Source organism: Mixophyes fleayi, chromosome 7 (assembly GCF_038048845.1).
Source record: "Mixophyes fleayi isolate aMixFle1 chromosome 7, aMixFle1.hap1, whole genome shotgun sequence".
Classification (NCBI taxonomy): domain Eukaryota; kingdom Metazoa; phylum Chordata; class Amphibia; order Anura; family Limnodynastidae; genus Mixophyes; species Mixophyes fleayi.
The window spans coordinates 46,393,780-46,410,875 of NC_134408.1; positions in this window are offsets into that span (position 1 = coordinate 46,393,780).

The following is a 17,096-nucleotide window of genomic DNA, read 5'->3' on the forward strand; positions in this document are numbered from 1 at the left end:
ATCTGTATTTTGAGTTACACGCCTCTTAAGTTACGTGCAACCTTAAATCTAGTGTATGATTGCTACAATATGCACCAATCATCATTAAACTTGAAAATTGTACTTTTCGTTTTAAGCCATAGAATTTAAATTTTATAATGAATGTATTTCAAAGATACATGTAACCCAAAATAAGAAGATGCATCTCAAAGGGGCATGCCTAGCTTCTATCTGCACAGCCTTACTGTACTGCACTTGTATGCGAATGCTCCTGATTCGCCTCTTGAAGCCCCACAAATGTTATATACATGCAGCTCAAAGTACTGGAATAAGTCATGCACACATGCATTGCAGCAAATATTTAGTAAAAAAATATAACAAGTAAATTCAGTTGTGAAAAACTCAAAATCTCCCCTTATGTGCCTTAAAATGGTATTTTAACATAAAATATAAAGAGGATTTCATAAAACATTTTATCCAGTTATTTTTTAAGCACTTTTTTGATATGCAATAAGTTATGCAAATATTCTATGTTAAATATGGTAAGCATATTTATACATATTCCTATATTTTTTTATATATGTTCTTCCACTATATTTTTAACAGAAGAGAGCAATAGGTAATACTCCCACTGTGACTTGACAATGCACTAGCACTATGTTCTAATTTTATCATTTCAAAGGCTGGGAAGTATGCTCCCTTCGCAAAAGACCAATAATAATTCATCCTTTGTTGATAGAGTAATTGGCAAGTGAAGACTACTACCAAACTACCATCTGTATCTGTACATATATAAGTATTAATTATCTCTCAAATTATAGATATCTGAGATTTAAATAACGTTCCAGTTCATTCACACCAGGATGTGCTACCTTTTTACGCAATATGAATTCATAAGGAAGGGAAAAGAAAAATGGGTGTTTTATTGTGACCAGACTCTCTAGATATGGCTTACAATATTTACCTTTAGTATAACTTTATTATTTCAATTTTATTAAATATATATCAACTAAAATAGATATTTTATTTGAGCTAATATTTTAAAATGAATATAGTGTGGTAAGTTAAAACCATACACCGGGAATGATCTCCTTTTTATATATGATATACACTATATGGGCAAAAGTATTTGGCCACACCTGTAAATCATTGAATTAAGGTGTTTCAATCAGACCCATTGCCAGGGGTGTATAAAATGAAGCACCTAGCCATGCAGTCTCCATTTATAAACATTTGTGATACGAAATGGGTCATTCTGTATCATGTTTGAATTCAGTGACTTCAAGCGTGGTACTATGATAGGATGCCACCTTTGCCACCTTTGCATTTTCATCCCTGCAGCATATTCCACGGTCAACTGTAAGGGATATTATTAGAAAGTGGAAGTTTAGGAACAACAGCCACACTCAGCCATGAGGTGGAAGACAACATAAAATCACAGAGCGGGGTCAACGACTGCTAAGGTGCATGGTGTGTAAAAGACATAAAGCGCTCTGCTGATTCCATAGCTGAAGAGTTCTGAACTTTTACTGGCATTAATGTAAGCACAAAAAATATGCAGCTGGAACATAATGGAATGGGTTTCCATAATCAAGCAGCTGCATGCTAGATCATGTCACCAAAACCAATGGCAAGCGTCGGATGGAGTGGTGTAAAGCACACTGACACTGGACTGTAGAGTAGTGGAAACTTGTTTTGTGTAGTGACGAATCATGATTCTCTGTTTGGCCACCAGATGGGTGAATCTGGGTTTGGTGGTTGCCGGGAGAACATTATCTGCCTGACTGCATTATGCCAACTGTGCATTTGGAGGATTAGGGATAATGGTATGGGGCTATTTCTCAGGGTTTGGACTAGGCCCCTTATTTCCATCTAGGGGAATCTTAATGCTCCAGCATACCAAGTCATTTTAGACAATGCTATGATTCCAACTTTGTGGCAACAGTTTGGGGAAGACCCTTTTCTATTCCAACATGACTGTACCCCAGGGCACAAAGCAAGGACTGCAAAGACATGGTTTCATGAGTTCAGCGTGAAAGAACTTGACTGGCTCGCACAGAGCCCTGACCTCAACCCCATCGAACACCCTTGTGATGAACTGGAACTGAGTTTGCGAGCCAGGCCTTCTCGTACAACGTCAGTGCCTGACCTCATAAATGCTGTACAGAATGAATGGGCACAATTTTTCACAGAAACACTCCATCTTGTGGAAAGCCTTCCAAGAAGAGTAGAAGTTGTTAGCGCTGCAAAAGAGGGTCCAACTCCATATTAAAGTATATGTATTTGAATGCAATGCCATTACAGTCGCTGTTGGTGTAATGGTCAAGCATCCAAATACTTTTGTCCATATAGTGTATATCTCAATACAATATGGTATGTCCTCAATGTAAGAATTAATATGGATTAGTGGTGGTTGTTGCTTTTACACAGATACCATACTGTGACCCCAAATTCATAAATTTGTAATTTGATGCACAGCAAATCATGAACTTGTTGGATAAATATGTTGCATCTATAAAGGTAACGTCCCCCACAAATCTATACCACCCTGTGGTGTTGTACTGGAATACATTCACCTCGTGTGGGTGTCTCTGTACAATTACAATACCTTCTGTCATGGTGGATGGATTGTATTATATGGTTAGCAGCTTGTTATTTAGAGAGCAAGTGATTTAGCGCTTGATTTATGATTTTTATTATACTCATTCAGCTGTGTACCATCTTGCTGACGCAGGAACTATATGTATGGACCCTTTGATTAAACAGTTAGCTATTGTATACAATAAATAACAGAGTTATAAATTCTTCTGATTGCTTAGTGTGGGTTTCTAAATATAGTAATATAGATACCCTCGGTTACCACATGATGGGCCTGATTCATTAAGGAAAGTAAGTCAAAAATAGGAGTAAATTTTTCTCCTGGACAAACCTTGTTACAATTTAAGAGGTGAAATTAGTTTATGATTTTGCACATAAGTTAAATACTGGTTTTCATGTAGCAAAAAAATACTTGATAGTTTTTAATTTTACACTAAAATATAAAGTTGATCTAGGACATGTTCTTTCCCAATTATAAATCTGTCCCCACATTTTAAATTTACCCACACCAATACAACATGATTTTGCCAAGGTGTAAAGTTACTTATTTTTTTGCTTTACTTTCCTTAAAGAAGTGGGGTCGATATGTTTTAGTTTTGATCTTTACATGTAGATATTTAGATATGGTGGTAAAGATGCCTTACCTTATGGTAAATTAGCTATATTGAGCAAATGACTATGAAGTAGTCACAGAGCAATCAGTTTAGCTCTTAAATCGTGGGTTAATTTTTGTTAAGTAACTGTGAATTACAGATTGTGTAGTGTCATTGACCAGGCTGTGTATATACACTAGCCTCTAGCTGTTTAGTCTGTTGCAATAGATTCACTACTTGCCTTTTAAACAGTGGTTCACTGATTAAAAGGGCAGCAGGTGCTGCGCTTCAATTACAAGTTCAATCGTGTTTAATCAGTTATGAGTTACAAATTATATAGTGCCAATAGAGGCTACATATAACTTTAATGGTCTCTGATTTCACAATTGGATATTGCAAACAAAAGAGTTGTAGTCTAAACTAACTCTTGTGGGCTAAGCCGCAATCTGATACTATACTAAGGTGTTATAACTCTGCAGGTATCTGTATATAGTGATAAGGATACTTTATGTCTCATTAGTGAAACACTGTTCAATACAGTGGATAACAGAGTTATAAATTATCTAAGCTAACTCTTACAAACTAATTAGAATAACATTGTTCCTTCATTGAACCAGATTTCCAGTTCAGTTTGAAAATCTCGATCAAGGATTTCACGTGGTTCGGAACAATAATCATTCATCGTTCCAGGGTACACACTACAGTGATATCGGGCCAATCAGTCATTTATCGTCTGATTGGCCCAACATTCGGCTGAAAAAACAGTAGTGTATACCCAGGTTAAGCCACATTCTAATGCTGCACTATAATACTGAAATTCTGTAAAGTGTCATGTATTAGCTACCTACCATGGATCAATGCCACACTCTGGTCCTATATTGATACAATTCTTATATGTTATTTTAAATTATTAGTCAAATTCTTTTTTTAACATAATGAAAACAAGAAACTTCCAGTGATCCCACTAATAGAGGATCGGTAAAATGTAAAATAAGTATTGGTTGCTGTCAGCTGTCTAAGTGATTTTATAACATGTTATTAAATGGCAAAATCTTCATATGATTAACATCCTGGTTTATTGACCACAAAAATGTATCTTTTACATCTTTAAAACATTGTCTTCCGCTCAGGCCATAGAAAAGTTTCCATTTCTGGGTCCTTGTGGGTTAGCGTTCCTTCAAGCTCAACACTATGCTAATAGTCTTTATTTTTTTATTTTCAGACATTGATTGGGAGAACCCTTTTGATAAGCTCTTGAACTCCTGTCCACTTAAACAAAAAGCCATATCAGGCAACTCTAGGCTTTTGAGAAACGAATTAGACTATTCATCTGTCCGCACTGGTCTTACAGAATGGTTACAACAATTTCCACACTTAAGTAATTAAATTTTGCTTAAAAACCTTATTAATTCTGTCAGACTACTCCCAGCCTCTACATATGTGGAGATGTGTCGTAATATATTCCATAAGGGTTATATATCCCCACATTGAAGATTAGCTATTGGTTTGTCGGATATTAATAAATGTCCCAAGTGTGGGGTGGAGGGCACAGACCTGTTTCATTGTTTTTGGGGCTGTCCGGTTTTCAGGAGTTTATGGATACAGGTGTGGAGATTTGCTACTGCGGAATTAGTGAATTATCTTCTGTTCACTATAGAATGGGCTAGAATGGGCTATTTTGGGCATCCTGCCACCAAATACACGGACCGCTAAAGGAAGTAAAAATCTGTTGTTGGTTATCTTGGTTGTTTCGAGAAAATGCAATCTCCACATATGGATTCAGGTCTCCTCCCCCACTCTTGATCTTTTTAAGTAGAAACTCCGTTTTGTTATGAGAATGGGCTGACCGGAGACCTCTGTGCAAAAAAACAAAACTTACAGGTAGATTTTTTGAGACTTGAGAGCGTTTTATTTACACCTTGTCTATTCCTGAGAGAGAACAACTGCAGAAATGCTTTTGCCAAACTTTGACATGAGAAGAGAATATTTTTGTAACATCCACCTATCTCTCTCAGTGATTGATTGCTCTCAGAATCCTGGTGTCTCTGTGTCTTTGTGCCTTGAATGTTATTAATACTGCCTTTAATGTTGATTTTGAAATCTGAATATATACATGTCTTTTTGATTACAAATGCTTTTTGATATGTACATGTCTGAAATTCTTCAATAAAAAATTTAAAATAAAAAAAAAACATTGGCTATCACTGGCTTATTGTTGAAATAAACCGGTTTTCTTACAGCTGATTTTGAAAAAGTCTTTAAACGTTCTTAAAAAAGACTAGATTAACTTCTTTCCATAGCACCAGTATACAGGCATTAGAGAGCTTCCTGAATTGTGTTTTTGTCAGTGGACTTGTACCTTGTTCTTGTTTTGTTACCACTACTTTTCTAAATCTATTAAAAAGATCTGAGTGCATTAAAAGTTTATTTTGTTACGATTGTCAAAGGGTTTATTTCCAAATACACTTTTGCGCTGAAATATATAGCCTCCTTTTTTCAACTTTATCTCACCAGAACAGGGCAGCACGGTGGATAAGTGGTTAGCACTTCTGCCTCACAGCGCTGGGGTCATGAATTCAATTCCCAACCATGGCCTTATCTGTGTGGAGTTTGTATGTTCTCCCCGTGTTTGCGTGGGTTTCCTCCGGGTGTTCCGTTTTCCTCCCACATTCCAAAACATACTAGTAGGTTAATTAGCTGCTATCAAAATTGACCCTAATCTCTCTCTCTCTATCTGTGTGTGTGTGTTAGGGAATTTAGACTGTAAGCTCCAATGGGGCAGGGACTGATGTGAATGCATTATCTGTACAGCGCTGCGGAATCAGTGGCGCTATATGAATAAATGGTGATGATGAACAGTTCTGTTATAACATGAGGCGGAGAACAAATATGTTGCCCTGTGTGTGTTGGACTTGTGTGAGTTGTGCTACTCATGGTGGCAAGCAACACTGGGCAGAAAGCCAGGAATAACAAAAAAGAGAAAGATTTAAAGAGCATAAAAATAATATGCATAAAACACATTTACAAAAATCAGATGTATTTAAACAATAATTAACGTCTAAGACATTTGGATGCATGTTATTATGTTTTCAGGGTCAAAAGTAACTAAAAAATGTGAAGTTTTTTATGAATTTCAATGTTGTACAGTTAAAAAAAATAATTTTGTAAAGGTCACAAAGAAAGAACTTCGGTATCTGGAACAGAGTTATCTTTCAAAATGATGTTTATGAACAAGACTTTTTTTTAAAAATATCTATAAAATAAGAAAAAATGGAACCAATCCATTTTATAAATTATTTTGTATACCCTTTAAACATATATCTAAGAAACTGTTTATGAAATAAGCAATATTAAAAGATTTATAAATTGATTTGCTTACAATTATAAGTAAATTGCTTATACATTGACTCCTAGAAGCAAGCATTACAATGTTCTTTTACATGCAACTTAACTTACAAGTTAACTTACAGCTTACTATACTAAGCCACAAATGAAAAAAAATAATAATAATACCCAAATAATACACAGTATTGAGATAATGATATTAAATTTAGGCATCAGACTAATACTTCTTTTGTAACAATACAGTTGTCGGTCCATACTAGTCATTACTTGTCATCTCTGGGGTTTAGATTTGTAATTAAATAGGAATATTTATCTTAGAATAAGCTACTAACAATGCCACTAATTAGTTATGTAATGGTTTCCTGCGGGTTGATAGAAAAAACAGTGCTCAATCATAAATAATGAAGTGCAAATGAAGTTTAATGTAGGAATCTTCAAAAATGACCTTTGTAGGTTCTGTTGCTATTCCAAACCAGGATCTCTTGTACCAATATCCAGCTCCACATAAGTGTAGTCACAGCATTTAAAACTAGAGATGTGCGCTGATGCTTGTGGTTTGGTTCAGAACTGTTACCGTTTCTAAATAGCATTCGTGTTTAGGCTTTACTCTTGGTTTTGACAGAAAATAGCAAAAGATTTTGGTTTTGGATGTGGAATTAATTACAAATTGTGAAAAATAGGTAAAATAATGTAATTTTGAGCTGTTTTTGCTCCAATATTACCATTTATAGCATTCATTTACAGTCATTTCCAGTCCATCTTCTAATGATCCCTTCACAACTGTTCGAATTTTCACTCATTTTGACCAAAGTCTGCAGTGATCTGGCTGGCTAAAATTAGTGACAGATCAGTACGACAAATATATAGCACAAATACATGGCAGTTTAACAAAAGATACACTTCCTAGACTAGAGGACACAATAGATGACCTTTCAAAAATTAATTTTCTGAGGTGCGTTTCAGAAAAGAAGTTACATACATTATGTCTTTTAAAAATCAATTAGGCAAAAGTTGATTTCACTAAGACTTCTAAGACTATGCAACTGTCAATCTTTGGCATTGAGCATTTACTCTTTGATGCAGGTAAAATTATGTTTTACATGGAAAGAAAACAAGATGGTGGCCAAAAAAGACAAATCTGACAAAGGAAATCATGACTCCTTAAAACAGCTTTGCTTTATCAAAGTTGTATGAAGTGTATTGTTTCCCCAGTGAAGAAACTACATTTATTGAATAACAATGTGACTTGTGGAATGAGAGCTTGATTTTTCACAGGATGTATTTTTCATTGATAATATCATAGACCAAGATCGGTCTGCAAAACCTGATCTGTAGAAACAGATAATCCAGGACTGCAAACAGCAATTGCAGTCCCAGATAAAAAGCTTCCAAATCTTACAGGAGTTTGATGTAGATGAAATCAAAATCAGAAAGTGTAATGTTTTAGAAGTCACTCAAAGACGGGATCCACTCACTACAATTTTAAAGAAAGAAGCTATGCAATACATTGGAGAGGGGACAGCAGTGGTAATATTAGAGCTCATTAGATGGACAGCATCTGCGTCAGTAGACATTATTTAACGGATGATGAGACAATAATGGGACAATGTTAAATAGTGCAAGATGGCATTGTACTTGGGGAAACCCACCTGGGAGTGATACATACATATGTTTGACAGCGACAGGATTTACATAATATGAATGGTGGGCAGCAGAAAAGACAGGGTTATAAAGTTGACAATACAATGACATCGACAGTATTAGTAGGACACCAATTGAAATGTAGACAGTATTTATTAGAGTGACAATTCAAATGTAGACAGTATTATTCCTAACTCTGTCCCTGTCCTTATCCCTATCCCTATCCCTATCCCTAGCCTTGTCCCTATCCCTGTCCCTAGCGCTGTCCCTATCGCTAACCCTGTCCCTAACCCTGTCCTTAACCATATCCCTATCCCTAACCCTATGATAATACTGTTGACATTTGAACTGTCCACCTAATCATTCTGTCCACCATGTGAATTGGCGACCTAATAATACTGTTGACACCTGAATTGTTGACTTTTACATGAGCTGATAGACCAAGGGGAAATTGGAATTGTCCTTGGGCCCACCTACCCACCCATATATTAAAAAGGACATACACATATTTTAACAAACCAAGCACTTCAGCAACAGGCGCTGCCAATTTTGTGGTTGAAGTGCTTGACTTGTTAGAGCCCCCACAAAAGAGAACATTTTGGTTTTTGGTCAATGAACTGGACAGAGTAGATAGCAGTTTATTTTTTATTTTTTAAAATTCTAATGGTCATTTGGCTAACAGTGGTGATCTTCCTCTTAGTTGATGACATTGTCATCACCAACATCATGATCTTCATCACTGATGTCATGATCATCATCATCACACAATATTAACTCATTCCCACTGGAATCTACACATTCAGTTGGTAATTGACGGCAAGTACGGTATTCTTCATACCGTACTTGCTAACTGTTATATTTGTTTCTTGTTGCAAACGCTTGCTTCACAGACAATTTTGTAAAATTATGCTTAATCATCTTACTTCCTTTCTGTGTCGATGAATCTACCCAGCAGCAGCAGTTGTAGTGTGCATGGATGTTTCTTCAGAATCATGAATTGCATTAGGGGAATCAATTGACTTTTGAAAATTGGATGCAGAACTATATATAATACATATAACTAATAATGAGGTGTTGACGCAAGTGAGGATTGTAACTGTCTATCTATTCAGCTGGTAGCTGATGCTGGACTGCTTGCTACTGTACACAATATGCCAGTTTTGGAAACACGACTTGAATGATCTTGCTGTAAATGGCATATAAGAGAGGAGGTGCTTAGATGATCAACATTTCTATCTTTACTTATTTTGAAATTACAAATGTACAGTTGCATTGACAAATGTTGTCTAGGTTTAGATAAAAATAATTCCAAACAAAAGCTGTCCTTTTTTTCATCTTTTGCCCTGGCATGATAATGTGCTTATCATGGGCATCTGCTGGTGATAACACTGGTGGCTGCCTTACTTCAACAAAAGTAATCTTTACTCTGGGCCCACTAATGTAGTAAAGGGAGGCTGACAGCTCATTCTAAGACATGATGTTCCACAAGATCTAGAGAACCATTGGTTTACTAAGCTTAGCCTGTAATGACCCTTTCAAATTAGATTTCATGAGCCAGCAAAAAATTAAATAAAGAATTCCCAGTATAACCCACGCTCTTTCCACTGATATATCTGCCAGCAAACATTTGTAAAGCTGCTTAATAACATATACATTCTGTAAGAAAACCACTACAAAGCATTTACTGTGCATTTCTGAATTGATCCCCATTCATAATTCAACAGCATACTGAGTTGTTTTATATAATGCTATACAAGCTACAATGGTATCTTAGGATAAAACCCATGGAATCGCAGCTCTGTGATAGCCTAATACTTGATTTCATTCTCTAATGCCCTCATTTTATTCCTTTGTGCTGCAGAGTGATGTTGCTAAGGAAACGTACATTGAAAAAAACTTTTAATCTCATCTTTGTCTTGGTTTAACATTTAAAATGTTATAAAATTAGCTATTATGTGAAAACACAGTGGAATTAAACATTCAACGCAAGAGAGTAATTTGTGAAAATTAGGAAATCCCAAAGTTTGCAAAATGCAGAAAACTGATTTCATTATATAGAATTAGATGAAGGAAATATGTTTTGTTTCCCTTAAATATTATTGCTTCACATTTATGGTAAACGTATGACAGCTTACTGGAGTAGTTTCTGCATGCATTTCTACTCAAGAATTATACGGTGATAGTCTAACTACAGCTGTACCTTCAGGGGGGTAATATATTGCATTTTATTGTACATGCCTGAAGAGAAGCAGCTTGACTGACTAATCACAGAGATCTAGGACTTACACAAGTGCCAGTATATGCTCTATTTTTTGTTATTGCATTGGTCTGATGAACATGTATTAATTTATCCCCATAAATGTTCTTAAGTGTACAAACATTTCAATAACATCTAGGGTATATAATAAATGAACCTTTATTTTGGTGTTTCTAGCATTTCAACTGCAAATAGATTTCTCTTGTTTTTCATAAAAAATTATTCAAAGTGTACCTGTTGTCTATGTACAGTGAAGGCCGCCATTTTGTGGACTGAACCATTATTCAGTTTGTCCGATCATCAGGAATTAATTACATCACTGAGATATGATGGATTTTGGGTATCAAATCTCAGTATTGTCACTATTTCATATTGAATTGATGTACTGCAGATCCAAAAATGTCCATCTCTACAATGTGTAGGCGATGGGACCATTTTAGACGTTTCTGTACAACAAATTTTTATAAGGGGTACATGATATGAAAATGAGAAATTACCAAGGAATTTCATGTACATATAAATGCATTTCTGAGCCTTTATGGTTATGAAATTCTGAGTTGGCTAATAGTCTTTAATAATTTACACTGAAGGGTTGTAAGTTATTAAAGTAAAGATATATGACACATCATCAATAAGGATATCACTAAGAGGAAGTTATACTGGTGCATTAGTGTCACTTGTTAAATTACAGTAGTTTAGAATTATTCACACAGCATGAACATAAGCGATTTCTGTCACTGTTCCCAATTGAACATGTATTGACACAGAAGTGTCATAAACAATAACCACATTTAGCACCCCCTGCAGTTTGGTTGACAATAAATTACATTGATTAGCATAAATGATTAGAGTTTTGTCATAAGTTATGACAAAACTATAATCATTTATGCTAATTAATGTAATCAGCATATTAATTAAAGTGGATAAAAAGATAAAACAAATCATACTATTCCCTAACTATTTATGAAGTGAAAGTCAAAGAGAAGTACCTAAGGAACTGTGTCCTGGACAGGTAATGTCTATACATATGCAGGCTCCAATTTATGCTATTGCAATCACTGTAACTGAGGGCAAGGAGGCCTTTGAGATAGGATAAAGCTTAGATGTTTATGCCAGAACCAATGGCCAAAATGGGAGTGTATATGGTGGTGTGTCATACTGCCACTTCTCCTTCTGGCTTCATTGTAAACGATAAAATTCCATTCACTTACGTTTCCATACATTTTGCATACCACCACTTTACATTTCCATACTGCTACTTCTAAATTTCCACTACTGGCCAGAACCGTATGGCTTCCAAGCAAGGTGATTCAGAACATCGAAACTGGGGCAGATTGTGTGCTGGTGAGATTGTATGCTCCACACTAAATTTTAATTTTTCATCCAAGAGCTAATGAAGATTAATGAACTGAGATTTATGTATTGCTTAATCATGGTATGGGTGTGTGAGGCTAGTGTGAAGGGACATACAAGGCATTTTGGAAACCCCTGTGCATGCCAGTCAAGGTGACACTAGAAAATCTCAACCTCATAATATTGTACAACATCTATGGGCATGTTCATACAACCAACATTTGAGGAAAATACATGAAGTGCTGACCAGCTGCATCAATATACATAACATCAGTGCAATCTGTGCAAACAAGGTTTGTGTGCCCAGCATCAAATGGCCAATGGACATAAGCATTTTATAGCTTAAACTAAACTAAATATAACTAAAATTAAGCTGCAAATAACACCCAGCAAGCACCAGAAAATAAGTGTTCATTATTTTTCTGCATTCTCAAAGACAGACATTTCAAACTTGGCTCTGTCACCTGGGCATTGAGAGCAAAAAAAATAGTTCCGTTGTGTTAACTTTGTAAACACTATGCAATACAAAGTGACATGAAGTGGGCATGGTTAGGCCTCTTATGACCAGTGTTAGGGATGTGAATTTCCATGATTGTGTAGCATTGGGACAATGATCAATTATCTAACTAGAAGATGATTTGAATAATTTGTTCCTATAGGTTTTACTGGCCATATTAAAGAAATATAGTTAATCCTATTTAGTACAGTAGAGTACCAGCCATGGGAACCCTGGGTAATCAACAATAACATCCATTTGTCTCTAACTTATTGAATAAAGTTAACTTAATTGAATCATCATGTTTTATCAACTCCCACCTTGTGGGCTATAACACCCCTCTCCCCCCTCCATCTCCTTTTTCCTTCACCGATTCCCAAAAATAAGTACACAAATCTCTGACTAACAATCCCATAACTAACCTTAATTTTTCTGCATCTTTTTATTTACTTACTCTGTATTTATAATTTTTTTCTTAATTTGCTTGGTCTATCTGTACCATAAATTTCTGACATTTGACCTTGAATAAGATTGCAATGTATAAAAAAGCTAAAAACAAAAGGCTCACTACAATCATATACTTTCATAATTCATCCTGTATCCATACATATCCGTAAGTGGATTAATTTATAATATAATATATAATAATACTATGTATGACTTCCTCATATCCTTTTATATCTGTCTCTTACCTGCGCTTTGCCTCCTCTCTGATAACCTCCTCTCACCTGCCTAGAAGACTTCTTCAATTCCACTACTTACCTATGGATTTCACTACCATGCTTGATCAGACTCTCCCCCAGCCTTCAAATCTTTAAACACTCTTTGAAAATCCACCTCTTTACTAGAGTGTACTCTATTCACACCTATACTACTAACACTAGTACACCCTCCCTGCTGTCCCAAACTCTGCTTTGAGGCAAACTAGCTCCATTGTCTCAGCTTTGCCATTTTTCCACTAGACTGTAAGCTCTCTCATGAGCAGGGTCTACCCTACCATTTGTTTTCACATCTTGCATATGTGGTATACATTGTGTTTCCTTTTTTATGTATGTTCTGTTCCCCCACTGTTCTTTCCTGCAGAGCACTGCACCTTACAAATCAATGAGCATAATAATATAATCTTAAACTAGATTTAAAGAAATTTGTAGCAATGTATACTGTGACTACGCATGATCCTTTCTGTCAGAATTTTGTTGGACTTGACTAAGACTACAGTATAAAATAGTTTGGAGGGAAAAATAAGCTTAAAACAAATAAAATCGAGACGACAGTAAAACATTCATCCCATTTCAGTTTTAAAAAAATATGCTGGAGATTTGTTTGAGATATAAAAGGCAGGTAAAAAGTATTGTGAGGGAATAATATGACATCAATTAGTAATTGGACAGCTGACATGACTGTGTCTCTCTATCAACACCATTATTCCATTATTTTTACTTGTAAAATGAGTAATTAGAAAAAAAAGGTAGCTATAGACACTCTACTCATTTCTATTTTTTTATATTGTTGTATAAATATTGCATTAGTGTAAAAAGTAAAAATTATAAAAGAAAAATCATATTTCTCATTATCTCTCCCATAGTTAATATGTTTCCGTAATTAGTTTAAATTTGTAAAATGCCCCTAAATGTAATTTTCTAGTTTTCTCGAATATAGTGATAAAACATTTTTTATTTAATTGGTTTTCCACTTTACATAACCCCTTTACTAAATGTCCTGCCTTCCTTATACTTATATACAATAATAATACTTTGGTGTACCATTTGCTTTATTTAGCAGGGTCTCAGCACTCACATAAAGCCAAGACTTCTGCAAATCACATTCTGTTTAGTTATCTCTGTTGCTGAAGAGATTCAATACAGCAGCTCTGATTGAAAACCTTATAGCTGTTGTTACAGATCTCTTATTACAAAAAACAATAAGCAGCACCAAAGGTCATTCACAGTGGTCACAGCTATGTGTGAGTGCCAAAACCCTGTTAAATAGTGTCAATGAAGGGATCACAAGAGAAAAAACCCACCAAAGTACTACTAATTGGAAAGTGAGGGGATTTAGCATGGGACTTATTTAAAGTGAAAACCCCAATTACATTTTCTGAAATTATAGGGCCCAGGAACAAGAGTATAAGGGTTTAAATATTGTTTCCACTGATGTTATGCAATATGCAAGATAGACAAATATTAGGGGTGACTGTATGGGTCCTTTATTATGGGTTTGGGGCTTCATTGTGTTTGATAGTAAAACATTTTTGCATGATTGCGTGATATTAATGCAGCATGAGCAAGTGTCAGGCAGAATATGGAGGGGAGTAAGGATAGATAAGTACCTTTTCTTTGACCTGTTACTTGGCATGGCCCAACTAGAGTAAAGACTACCCGATATAGGTGCCTCCTCCTTCTCATTGTTGTTAGATACTGGTAATATTTATGTAATGTTTGGTGACAAGATAGCTAGAAGTAAATCTATATTATCATTGTTGTAACATAGTCACCCCTGCAGAGGACTAACTTGTAAATTCTGTATGAGTCTCAAGTGACAAGTAGATTTCTAGTTACAGGTACAGTATTCTGAGATGCTGTTAAAGTAGTACCTTTAGAAGTCCTGGTGGGAGGAGTGGGAAGAGGTAATCAATGTGGTCATTGGCAAAGTGTAGGGTTATGGAAGGAGTAGAGAGGATGATGATGATGATGATGATGATGATGATGATGAGGTTGGAGATGTATAGGGAGGATTGGTTGAAAGCTTTCTATGTAAGAGTGAGGAAATTATATTTAATTCTATAGACCACAGGAAGCCAATGTCATAGCTGGCAGAGAGGGACAACTGAGACAGAATGGTGGGAGAGATAAATACAGCAGGCAGCAGCATTGAGGATAGACTGAAGAGTGGCAAGTAGAGAGTTGGGTAGGCCAGAGAGAAAGTGGTTACAGTAATTGAAGTGAGAGATAGGAGGGAATGAATAAGAGTTTTGATGGCTTCTACAGCAACAAAGGGCAGGATCTTGGATATATTCCAGAGGTTGAGGGAGCAGGATTTGGAGGGAATAAATGTAAGGTTTGAAGGAGAGGAAGGAGTTGAAAATGACCCCTAGGCAGCAGACTTGAGGGACATAGAGTGCTATCAACAGAAAGAGAGAGGGGATGAGGTGAGGGAGCCGTGGAGGGGGAAAACGATTATTTCAGTTTTAGAAATATTGGGCCTGATTCATTAACAAATGGTAAACAAACGCAATGTGTGCTTCTTAACTAAAGCACATATATTGATTATACGCACATCCAAAAATCCTAAGGAGCGGATATAAAGATACGACTTTTGATCAATATGGGTCTAGGTCTGCTCTGCTCTAACAAACAAGACACTGCAGGATACGTCCAATAGATATTTGGTATATCAAGTCACAAAAGAACACACAGAAGAAAAACCCCAATTTATATCACCTGTTAATAATTTAGTCATTAAGAACAATAAATTAATAAATGGGTTTTTTTTTCGTTTTTTTCCTATAATATACATTTATTAGGCTGTTCTTAACGTCTGCTGTACATAAATATTTATACAGTTACTTGTGTTGCTAACACGTGTTCTAGCACGCTTACACAACCATCATCACTAGTAATCAGCACTTACACCAGACCTGTAAATGGTGCAAGTGATACGACTGAAAATCAAGTACCTTTGAGCTACCCATAGCTTGAATCTGATGCTGCTTGAGCTTGGCACCCCTTGCTGTTCATTGATTACAAGCATCTGCCGAGTCCCTCCCCTTTCTGCCCCTGTAATAATAAGCTGTCGTAAGTGTCTTTTGCGCTCGAAGAAGAATTGTAAACTGCTGTATTCTGTGGTTTATGGTCCAGTTCTGGGTATGCACAGAGTAATTGTATATACAACATATTGCCATTTACACTCCTTAATGAATCAGACCCATTGAGTTTAAGTATAGTACAAGACCTTTCAGCGCTATGTTTAGTAGATCAGTGACGCCAGTTGCAGGGGTCTGCACTCCCCCCCAAAAAAGTTGGATAATCTAAATACATTATATGCAGCAGCGCACAAGTTCAACTACATAAATAAAAGAAGATGAGGGAAAATAATAATAATAGATCCATGGATAATTAATTAATGTAAATCAGTTTATTAAAAAATAAGACTAAAATTGAGTAAGAGCCCTTACAAATCATCCACAAAATAATCAACAATCTTAAGAGTTACAATAATAAAAAATATGACCAACTGTTAAATTGTAAATGCTATTAAAAATGTACATACTCCCCTTGCTACAGTACTTAAACCAGACACTTTTGTGAAAATGTTCCAATATTGCCTTAAAATGTCACAATTAATAGCACAAGAACCAAGTCTCTAATATTGATGTTATGCTCTAAATCTGGAATGGTAGTATAGTGCCACAGATAACATACATGTATTAGGATCTTTTTAAGCAAAGTGGTCTTAATAAATTAAGTCAACAATTAAATAGATGAAGATGGTAAGTTTAAGAAAGGGCTGGGACAATCAAATTGAGATAACAGAGAGACAGCAAGAGACATGAGACATAAAACAAAGGGAGGGGTCAGGAGAGTAAAAATAGATTTGGGTGTCATCAGCATACAGGTGGTACTGGGGGCAAAGCAGCTGATGAAGTCATCAAAGGAGAAGGTGTAGCGGGAGAAGAGTAGGGGGCTAAGAAAGGATCCTTGGGGAACTCCAACAGGTGATGGAAGAGGGGGAGGTGGAGTCAGGTGTAGAGACCAAAAAGGAGCAGTTGGTGATGTACGAGGAAAACCAGGAGAGGACAGTGTTAAAGAGACCTATAGATTGAAGAGTTTGGGGA